This window comes from Megalops cyprinoides, chromosome 21 (genome assembly GCF_013368585.1).
Source record: "Megalops cyprinoides isolate fMegCyp1 chromosome 21, fMegCyp1.pri, whole genome shotgun sequence".
Taxonomy (NCBI): domain Eukaryota; kingdom Metazoa; phylum Chordata; class Actinopteri; order Elopiformes; family Megalopidae; genus Megalops; species Megalops cyprinoides.
In genome coordinates, this window is record NC_050603.1 from 6811974 (window position 1) to 6824002 (window position 12029).

General features: G+C 44.4%; 1 protein-coding gene across 1 annotated transcript in view; it reads left to right on the forward strand.

The window, feature by feature from the left end:
• Positions 1-12029, forward strand: part of dlgap3 (discs, large (Drosophila) homolog-associated protein 3) — a 132322-nt gene that overhangs the window by 67503 nt on the left and 52790 nt on the right. The window contains exon 2 of the mRNA XM_036555488.1: positions 6715-6825. The gene's annotated coding sequence lies outside the window, so the exon portion shown is untranslated. The remainder of the gene's footprint in view (positions 1-6714; positions 6826-12029) is intronic.

A 12029-nucleotide genomic window follows, 5' to 3' on the forward strand; every position in this document is an offset into this window, starting at 1 on the left:
CACCCAGCATCCAGACTCATCTCTGGGGTTTACGGTAAAACGTTACTAAACAAGGTCGTCACGAGGCGTGTTACATGAACAGCATAAATTTCTTACATCGCCTCAGGTGTTGAGAGGCGGCTTACACTCATTTGGTCTCAGGTCTCATTTGACAGCCGCCATCAATCAGAACCTTGTCTTGAAAATGTGTCTTTTTATCTCAGCAATTATATTGTTATATCTTACAGACCTACATACAGCCGTGTGATCACATATGGTGGTTGTAGATCACATGATATCAAAGACATTTCCTTACAGAGTCTATAATGGGCTCTCTTTGTACGTCTTGCAGATCCATTCTTAGCTTGTTCTTGGGCACTTTAAAAAAAAAAAAACCCTCTTCCCTCTGTTTGGAATATCATGTACTGAAACGCGGCACAGAAAAACACGGAAAAACGATGCAGCATAGAAAAAAGTGCAGAGGATTCTCAGCGAAGGAGAAAATGACCGTATTAAATATTCAAACGGAGTTTGACAGCGAAAACGTGGAGTGGTCTGGATGCAGTGGGGAGTGGGGAGCGGGGGGGGGTAGTGGTGGTGGTGGTGGGGGGGGGGGGGGGTGTCTGTTTGGGGCGAAATGCTCTGGGACAGCAGCACGGAGGCCAGAGATGCGTCGTGACTGCAGTCAGACACCCCCCTGCCCCCCCTCTTCCCCCCCTCTTGTCGTCCCGGGGCCGTGTCTGAGCAGCAGTGGCACACGCTGAATGAAGATCTTCCCCGTTCTCCTTTTTTTTTTTCACCACTCAATTACGCGCAGCATCGCCTCCCCTGAAAGATGCATGCCCTCTGCACGGCAGAGGAATCCTTCAGCGAGGCCGCCTTCGGTCCGAAACATCATTTATTCGGGGAGCTCGCCCCTTCGCCGGGGGGACGGTGTTACGCTCCGTCTGGCCCGGGAAGCCGTTCGCGGGACGAGGCGTTGCGTTCGTGCACGGCCCTCATAATGATCCTGCGTGCCGCTTTATCACCGTCCCTTGCTCAGAGGGAATAGACTCTGACAGAGGCATGAAGCTTTCGTCCTGAAAATGCATTTCGGCGAGTGCTGTATCTCAGGGTTGCATATAGCTCGGTGTCTTTGCTGGTGGTGGCAGTGTGGAGCAGTAGTTAAGACTCTAAAGCTTTGCCTGTCAAGGAGCTTCTCCCAGGGTTTGAGGGCCCTTAACTTTAAATCAGAGGTCAATTTAACCTTGGTGTTGAAGCCAGCCTTGAAGGGAAAGCGGCGAGCGTACTCCCCCCCACCCACCCCCGCCCCCAATCCTACCACTGTCACATTGAGGAGACACGTTTCTAAAATCAGTGTAATTGAAACGAGTCCTGGGGAAAAACCTTGATCCCAAAGGCGCCCCAGAGCTTGGTGTTCAACCACTCGCACCATTTGCATGGTAATTACCATATCAGGCTTGAAGTTCTGGTCAGAGAACTTGTCATCAGGAGGTTGTGAGTTCAAATCCAGTCAGAGTGCCGCTTTGCCCTTGGACAAGGTGCTTAAACTTCAGCCTGTTCCAGTAAATATCCGGCTGCATCACTGGATAACGTATGCAACGTAAGCCGTGTATGTCACCCTAGATAAAGGGCATCTGGCAGGCAAATGAAGAATGTAATTAAGTACTGGTTCACCGTCAAATAGTGTCAGAAATGTAATCTGCCTTGGATGAGGGCAGCCGCCAAGCAAATTAATTATGGAATGTAATATTGTAATAGTGCATGCAAGTGAATCTGGGCTTTCATTACTGTATTCTCAGCAGATTATTAGCTGAGAAATGAATCAGAGTGAGAGATGACGGTTGTTGGGTATTATAAGCGCAGAGATATTACAAGCACACACGCTTGAGTCTGTCTCTTTATATTAAACATTGCCCCAGTCCGAGGAAACTTTCACCCAGAGCATCCGAGGCGGGCTGCGATGGCCACTGTTCCGCCTGGAGTTTGCGCAGAGAAATTCGCTGTAGGATTTCCCCCTAATTAAAAACCCCTGCAATGTCTTATTAACTGCGAAGATGTGATGAGAAAGGTATTGATCGCATTACCATAAAAAAAAAACCTGCAGTGGTTGTGAGGCAGGCCTGTGACCTCGCTTGCAGATTGCTCCCTAGACGCGTTATGCAAGCAGGCCTGTCTATCAGGCGGAGGGAGGGGCTGAAGCCCACCTGAAGCCCAAACGCACTGCGACAGAGGCATTCGAGTGAAGCCAGGGCTGCCCGGTTGTAATGCCTCGGTTGGCTGGCTGCCAACATCGGGGCAACGTTGGGGTAACATTGAAGAAATGTTATGAGAGACTGGGTTAGCCGGGCTGATGCCAAATAATTCAGGCAGTGCTGTTCTTGTTTCCCCCATGCACAAAATGTACCTGCATTGCTACAAAAAACAAACAAATAAATAATAGGTAAAGTAGCAGAACGTTGTGCAACGCCCTGCAATGTCTTAACTGCCTAAAAAATGGAGCAGCAGTGTGAGGTGGTGGTAAAGAGAATGGTTTGTAACCTAGAGGTTGCAGGTTTGACTCCCAAAGGAGGCACTGCTGTTGGGAATAACTGTACAGTTGGGCAAGGTAGCTAACACTAAATGCCTTTAAAATCCAACTGTATAACAGGGTAACGTAAATATTCCAAGCTAAGCAAGTCACTCTGGATAAGAGCATCTGCTAAGCCAATGAAATGGGAAAATTTTCATACTTTTATGCCTTTATGCGTCTACATGCTGTAGTTTCCTGTCTTCATGTGCATCCATCCCACTAGATACTGTAGTCAGTAAGTCATTTGCGATAAGTACCTTGCTGAAGATCCACAACAGCAGTGGTAACTCGGGATTCGAACCAAAAACATTCTGGTAGCAGAGCGTCCTCACTGCTATTGGACACAGCCAGATAAAACAGCATGATAACATTGCAAGCTTTGCAGAATGGGGTGAGTCTGTTCCCGCGGTACCTGCCACAGCGGGTCACGCCGTGACCGAAGGTGACCTCCAGCCCCGAGGGGGCTCCACCATCAGCTAACATCAGAGTCTGCAGGGACCGGTGTGCTGTCGGGGGCTAAGACCGTCTATGACCTGAGCAGTCACTGCCCAGAGGCTACAGCGTGCTTTCCGCCGCTGATGTCAGGAGATACCTGCTGTAACCTTTTACGGGAAACTAATTTAAACCGAACACAGCGCGCAGAGCGCTCAGAGAGGGCAGTAGAAAAGGGGAAATGGAAAAATGGAAAGGACTAGACTTATTGTGAAAACTTACAAGAAGGAAATGTAATTATTAGAGCTGTCAGAGTATTTTTTTTTTTCAAAAATGATTGCAGGTAATGATGCAAATAAAAAAAAGTTTTACTTTGCATAGTAAGACCTTGCACAGCACCTCACTTACGGTTTTCCAAGAAAGTCAATATGGAACTGTGATTCATTGCCTTATAACAATAATTCGCTATTTATTAATCAATTAATTACCCGCATTAATGCATAAACATTGAAAGCTCTGGTAATTACCATGTTTTGCATGACAGATTGTTCCTGAGGGAAAGTGATCATGATCCACGTTCATTTACTGAGCTGTTTTGTATCTGAGACATTCAGTTTCTGTATCCACGGGGTTGCACCAGCACCCTGCCGGCCTTATGTGTTGTGTTGTGTTGTGTATGTCGCATTCATATTTCTCAATACTGAATGAGTATTTCTCAGCCCCTCAGCCCTCAATGGAGCACGGTGTGTATACTGGTTACTCCAGCTGGTGTCTTATTTATTTCTGACAGGTTTGATTGAAATGTTTGTTTAATACTAACTGGAGTTACTGGACAGTAATTGACCAGTCCTGCTGATTTTCCTCAGCAAAAGCAATGCATACTAAGAAGGGAGAGAAATACAAGGATGCCTTCGACTTTTTTTTCCTCTCATTTTTCTCTCCTAAACAAGGCAATACACATTCATATTCAGCTTAACTGAGCAAGATCAATCAGTTCAAATAGCTTCAGAGACTAGAAGAAGTAGCTGATTGACTAATTAAGGTTCTTTGAGACACCTGTCTCAGGTGTGTTTAAGGGATATATATTTAGTCAAAGTATATGTTAAATGCCTTTACTTGTAAAGTTTAAGTAGGACAAATACGCCACCGATAACACATGGGCTTTCACAGGGGACTTATAGCAGATCGACTGTCAAGATATTCTAAATACAGTCTTCCACAGTATCGATAAAGAGGTCAAACAAATCAAATGGGTCGTAGCCAAGTGAAACGGAATCCAGCATGGTTATCTTGTTTCCAGGACCGGATCTGAGAGAGACCATTTTCAATTAATGCTTAACATTAATGCCCAAAGGCACTGTTGTCATGGTGTAAGTGTGGAGCCAGATGGCCATGCTTGTTGTGGAATCACAGGTCAGACTGGCCTTTTTAAAGTCCATAGATCATTTTCTCACTCCATTCTTTACCACCATGTAGCCATCTCCTTTGTTAACCATTTGAACTTACTGGAAACAGTGTAGGCATAACAAGCGAAACAAGCAAGGTTTAGTATTCAAAAATGACTCCTAGGTTGAATGAAGGCCGAACTGGTTTCCTGTCAGCGGCTTCCTTCCATTACCTTTGAAGGACAGCGATGTTAAGTGAATTTGTGCCGGGTGAAGCCGCATCCTCAGGTCTGGGGCTGGGCTGTTGGTGTCCTCTGCTTCTGCCGGTGAGAAGAAGGTCACTCCCGATGAGCAGCAGAAAAATGAACACGGCAGATAAGCTTTTGAAAAAAAAGCCTTAGAAAAGAGCAATGGGACTTTGTGAAAAGCTGCAGCAAGGTCCAGCGTCCCTGCCAACTCCCTACCCTCTGCCATGAATAATCATCACCCTGGCAAAGACAAATCACAGGAAAGGAATGCAATATTAATGCCGGCCCTCAAGTATACGCACAGGCACCCACGCACGCACACACCACACACACGCGCAGAAACGCAGCGGCACGTGTGCATACACACAAACACACACACACGTGCATACACACACACACACACGCACACAAACACACATGTGCATACACACACACACACACGCACAGAAACACATTCTAAAGGATGTTCATACACTGTCTGACAAGTGCTCTCTCTCTCTCTCTCTTTCTTGCTCTTTCCACAGCCTAGGTTTTCAATGGTCTCTCTCTTTCCACAACACTCATTCACATTTACATGCTCATTTACATTCTTGCCATTTGGCAAATGCTCTTATCCACAGCGACTTTAAGAAGAGAAAGTGCAAAGTGCACCTAACCCAGTTGCATGAAAAGGTAGATGCACTGAGAGATTCTGATCATGGAAGGCATCTCTTCACTGCCCAGCAAACACAGACTCGAGAAAGCACTAAAGCTGGATGACTGACAGTCAGGGATTTAAACAGCTGCGAGTGGTGGCTCTCATTTCGACTAACTCCCACGAGGCCTAATTTGTGTAACAAAAGTAGTATGGTTACCATGGCGTTCTTTACCTTCATGAACAGCTCCAGATTATCAGTTAGATGCTTATTATTCTGAGGATATATGTGTCATTATAGAGGAATTATACAATGTTCAGTGGTGACTGTTGCATGCTGTTTAAAAATTGTATATGTTTCACATTGCAAACCCGATCATAGGATATTATCTTTGTCATCAATGTTTTATATTTTGAATAGCACAAGACAAATTCAATTTTTTGAGGCAAATGATATTCTTGAATGTTTTATATAAGTATAAATACTTAATAAAATTATTTTCGGAATGTCTGGAACGTTGCATTCATCTCAACCCAGAAATATTAAATTATCAACATATTTATTCAGCTACTGGCTTATTCTAATTTTCAAGATCTTCGTTCCTCCAAAAGTATTTGAAAAGAGTGGTATTTAGATAAACTGATAAAGTACACAAATTGAGCTGAAAAAAATTCACTGTATACTGTGTAAGTATGTTCGGGTGTTGGTTTTGAAAAGATGCTTGCTCGTCAGATTGAAATGGTGAATCACCCTATATAAAAATAAAACCACAGCCTGTCAAAATGGCCTACAACAGAACAAAAAACTGAATGGATGGCGGTCATTTTCTTAAGAGACAAAATGCATGAATGCAAACCATGCTGAGATTCAAGTCGTTACCTCACTATGAGCCTCCTCAAACATGTGACTTGGTTTCCAGTAGCTGCTGTGCATAATTTTCCCTTCAAAACCTCAAGGTCATCCATTTTGGCTCTCCCCTGTCCATGCAACCTAAATGATTTCATACATTTTAATATCTTTAGGGGCATGATTGTACGTGGATGTACATACTGTTCATTTGGTTGCTCTCACTGTAGCCATCTCATCTAGAGAGTACCTCCGGTAGCTGATTGCCTCGCAAGAAGGAGCCAAACTGCGGAGCAATTTTAAGGGAGCAAATATGTGTGAACAATGACATGTTTTCTGTTGCTTAGAGCTGTGGTTTTTAGAATAGAATTTACAGGTTCACAATTAATTTACAGGCTTACAGAAATGAGCTGCAGATGCAGTGGTATTTCCTTTGTTCAGGCAGAGAAAAAATAAGCAGTAGCATTGTCTATTAGTAATGGCTTTTTGCTCTTTGATTACCCATTGGAAATTAGCCAACAGCATAGTTTGTTTGGCCGTTTTTCTTTGATTAGGCAGTGGAGGCCAGCCAAAAGCACAGTCAGCTGATGATATCCCTCTTCCCTTTTTCCTTTCAGATTCTGGGCAGCGGCTGTGACAATCTGTGAGCTGGTGGGGGTAACACGTGACCAGAGACGACCCTTTTTTTTAACAGAAGCCATGGAGAACGGTTTCCTGATGGCGAGGCAGTGAGTACCTCTGACGACTGGCAAACAGTAAACATCCATTCCTTAAGTGGCACTTGCCTTCTTTGAAGTGGGACCCTCTCCTGATACGCGGTTCTGGAATAAGACCCCTCAAGTACCGTGCGGGATTATTCTATGTCATTCTTATTCCCTCAAAAAAACAGCTCAAAGCCTTTCTTTTTTCCCCCCACTCTTTGAAGGTGTTTTTTTCTGCTTCTCTTTTTGATCTCTAAATCTAAAGTTGAAACTGCTGAGAGACACATAAAGAGAAATAATTCTCTGCCATTGTGAAACAGGACCCACCGCTCAGCATTCTGGGGAATTTATGGGAACCAAAGCGTCGGGGGTGGGGGATAGGGTTATGATTCACATGTTCATAAATCATAAATGACATGATTCATAGGTTTTTTTTTTTTGGTCTAATCCACCGAGACGTCATGGACACGATAATAGCGAACTGCTAATATTTTATTGATTACCTGTAAATATCCCGTCCCCATGGAGTCCACCGTCTTTTTTGTTGAGTCATACATTAGCATAGGATTATCACAAACAGGTTTTCACTGGCAGTTGCTTCTGTCTACTGGGAGAAAAATGTCCAAAATTCATATTCATATTCTTTTCCTGACTATAGACTGTTTGCAGCCTTTATTGTATTCTATAAAGGAATAACCACACAGAGCTTTACATAATGAATTACACAGAACATGCAAGTTATAACACATACAATATGCAAGAATAGACATACTGTATATCACCAAGGGTGACTCTATTAAAAAAGTCCCATATGTGTTGTTTAAGCATATATCTACAACTTAAACAATTTAATATAAGACCCCTGTGCTGTTGTGTGGAACACAACTGTAGTATTGTGTAGTATTCTTGAAGGCACAGCTTCTCAACAGAAAATAAGGATGTTTTATTGACTTTCCAGGACATGTTGTACATTATCTGTTGTTCAAAAAATTTCAGGTCCATAACAAAAGATGACTTTTTTTGCAGATGACTGTTCATTTGTAACTTTGGTGCATTCGGTGCCTTTGTTCCAGGACTAGACCTAACTATATTATCAGCCCTACAAAAACAGGCTGCATTTACTTCCACTCGTCCTCTGAGAGTAGAGTTAACAGCTGCACAATGAAAATCCCCCCTCGTTCGTTATAAGTCATTGATTAGGCGTCAGCGTGGAGGCAGACTGGCGCGTCCTCGGCAAAATCCTCTCCATCTGCAGAGTCAACAAGCCGCGGAGCACACTTAGCACGCGCCCGGCTTCCTCTTGTCACAGGGCGAGCCTTTGCGCCGCGATATCTGCAGGCTCTGATCCCTCGCCTCCCACATGCTGTTCCGAAGTCAAACACGGCCCGCTCTTCACCGGAGTGGGCTCTTGTTCTCCAAATTATGCCCCCCCCCCCCCCCCCCCCCGTCTCAGGTTCATCTTCACAGCTCTCGCTATGAAATAAATAAATAAATAAACATTTGTGCCGTGGTATCGGTGGATCTCATTCAAGCTGGCGCCGGTTTATAAATATCACAAAGTAGAGCTGTCTTGTTCTAGATGAGGACTACGCACGGTGCAAAAATAAGACGGTGCATCTATTCTCGGCATCATTATCATTCAGTTTTCATTACAACTCTGACGTCAGGGCAGCAGACAGCCGCTGTCGTCTGGAGGCAATCGGGACTTTTCTCTGATGGAGTCTAATTGGTTTAAATATTTTTGCCCTTCGTCTGGCCCTCAGTGGAAGTTGGAGCTCTGAGCTTTACTTTCAAACATCAAAACGTCAAAACAAAGGCACCTAAAAAACTAAGTAAAAAGGTCACATTGTATAGAGTATGTGTACAGCAACTACATTGTGATAGATTGGGCTGCCTGCACTGGCGTCTCCTGAAATTTTTTTGGCTTTTTTTTATCAATGGGATTTGAAAGTCACTTCAGTTCAGAAGCTAGCAAGCCACATGTGATCACGTCACTCCATCGGTTTGCTTGGGCAGCCAACCCTGTTGCAAAATGACACGGGCTCACCTTGGAATTACACAGTGTGGCAGAGGTTAATTACTTTCAATGTCTATAAGAGTGGCCACGGTTTAGTTGTGCTCTGTCATGCATAATGATTCCATTATGGTAACATTGCCCCCTGGAGGAAGGCAGAGTCGTTACAGGCTACTGAGTGATGCTCAGGTCTTTTGCCACTGTTGACTGAGTGCTGTTAGCTAGATGTGTGTGGCATGCAGTCATGGTTCAAGCTGTCTCAGTTGTACATTTCTCTTAGCATCAGTCTTCTAAACCTGTAGCTGTTACAGATGATGCACAAAGCTTGTGTTGCCTCACTTGTAAGTCTAGATAAAAGCATCTGCCAAATTAATAAATGTAAATGTGATGTCAAGGCCAAGCTGCGGTTTCTAAAATGTGCTGGAATCAGAGCATGCCCAGAATTGATTGATCCAGATCCATTGATAGATCAATGAATTGATCCATATTTTGTGGTCCATGAAGGTGCACATGTTCTGTTGGTTCAGACTGGTTCACTTCACAGGACTCTTTCAATGCACGCTGATATGAACCCTTGGACTCAACCCTCAAGTTTAGAGGGTTTCTGAAACAGACATCCCCATCAGACATTCATAACAGCAGGTGCAGGGAGTACGGAGACGTGCCCAGGTTCGGGGACGCTTTGCACTGGATGCAGTTGCAACTGCCGAGTCATTTTTAAGGGAAAATGGTTTTCAAACAATAACAAACTCTCCCAGATTAATCTGGCGCCGTGTTAGAGCAAAGACACCCGGATTCAATCCGCATCACCAAGCCACCATGAAGAAAAAGCCACTCTGTTTGTGAAAAGGTGTTGGATTAATCTAGGAGGGGCATTATTGGATAGCATTTTCCCTTAAGGCAGCTGAGCGGTTTTTTTACTGAATCCAAGGGCCATTGAATTGACCGTTAAAAGCCTTACAAAGTTTTCACGGAGTTGTGGAAAACGACCGGGGGGGAAATCAGATAAGTGTAATTTGGGTGTCCTGCGTGGCTCATTAGGACAGTGATGGATCTCCTCCCTTTTTTTCACTCTGTTTTGCTCAAGTCTGGGCCTGCATACCATCAGATGTTAAAGGAAGGCCTGATGATTTTGACGGGACTTAGTGGATTAGACGTCTACCGAGAGATTTTTTATTACTTCCGAGGGAAAGACCAGGCTGTCAAATCAAAAGGGAGGCTTTATCAGGGGGTAAAGAGAGAGTGAGAAAAAGCTAGATGTAACATAAAGTCTCTCGGTTTGGCTTTTCTATATTCAGTGAAAAAGCCCCCATATGTAGGACCGTGGGCCCCCTCTGGGTTTTTGGTCTGTGTTTTATCTTGAGGCGGCATTGAGGTGAAGCACCAAACCGTGCTTGTGGGAGGGGGGGGGAGTGGGCGGTTGTGGGAATAAAATTAGTTTGATCTCAGTCTAAATTTGATTTCAACAACTGCTGCATAGATTCTACTCTGAGTGTAAGCTGTAGGGAAGGAACTGCAGGGTCAGTTCAGGAAACCCGAAGAGCATGTTTAATGGGGATTTCCCGGGCCTGAATGTCACTGCTATATTCCCATTCTGGTAATATGAATTGCATGGCATAAGCAATGCATGAAGGAATGCATTATAAAAACCACGAGGAAAGGTCTGCCTGTACCCTTAAGTCTCAAAGATCTCAATGTTTGCACCTCAGTATGTTTAACAATAAATAATAATAATAATAATGGTCAAACACTTTTGCTCATTCAATTTGATTGGATACACTTCTGTTCTTTTGTGAAGTTGCTGTGGACAAAAGTGTATGCTAAATGAATGTAATAATAATAATGAATTGGTTGGGACAGAGATTGCCATGGCAACAAAGAGCAAACCAATACAGACCCAAACAAGGGGCCACCCAGTTCCCACAACGGTGAGGGAGCAGAGCTCATAGACTGGGCTTGTGCACGTTGGAGATAGATGGTTGTGTGGTCAAGCCAAATGTACTGTACTACGGCTTCACTGCAGACAAGTGTCTGTGGGCCCCTGTTTCTTCACTAACGATGGCTGCCATGTCTTTGCCACCCCACCAAAGCCACTATCCATCGGGTCAAGAAATCTCATTTCAGAGCCCAGCCCATTTTGATTGTATAGAGGGGGGGAGGGGTGGATTCTCATTTCATTTTGCTAATAAACTCCAGCGCAAGCAATAGCAGAGGGAGGCGACTTTTTGCTGAACTTTCTATGTGCTCTAATAAGAGGATTTAAGAGGATTATGAAAATTTTTTTTTTGTCCAACGCACACGTAACTGTGTCACTTTTGCATGTTTCAGATATTTTCACTCTGCTCGTACTTACATATTTTATTAAATCTGCTGTTACGTGATGGTTGCAAACGGAATCTATTTCTCAGGACCAGCCCTCACAGAAGGAGAAGATGACAGTTGTGTTCATTTCCACTACACGTCCCCGTTGTGGCGGTGCTGTAGATGCCGATATTGCTGAGTAACTGTCTCTTTGGTCGTTGAGTGACGGTTTAATTTAACTCTCCTTTGGCCCTTTCCTCTGCATTCTGTTTGTGATAACTAAGGTTCGTATTTGGATGGATGTGGATTTTTAATGAAATGCTTAAAAATGTTGTGCTGTTTCCTCCTCCTCCTCCTCCTCCTCCTCCTCGTTTTGGAGCACCTGTGCCATGACAAGCGTGCTGTGGGTGAATCAGATCAAAACGGAATTCTCGTTCTTTTACTGCTAAAATGTGCTGTGGCGGCATGGGGTCCGGTGTGCTGAGGAGACGCATTGTGCGGTGTGCCATGTATATTGAGAACACTATGCATCTCCTTCACTATCAAACGAATGCATTAGTGCCCTGGGTGTCCCGCGGCAGCTTTTTAAAATCCTTGCCTCATTTTAGTCAGTGTGGAACTCTCAAACCTGGACACGTCCATCTCATCCAGTTGTCTGCTTAAGGGTTGCTGTATAGTGGCTCTTTGTTTTGTTTTTGGGTGACTTCAAAAGGAAATTACATTTGTGTGTTTGTACGCATGCGTGTGTGTGTGTGTGTGTGTGTGTGTGTGTGTGTGTGTGTGTGTGTGTGTGTGTGTGTGTGTGTGTGTGTGTGCGTGTGTGTGTGTGTGTGCGTGCGTGCGTGCCTGTGCATGCACTTGTGTCTGGTTGTGTATGTGCTTGCGTGCATGTGCGTGTGTGCGTGCCTGTGCATGC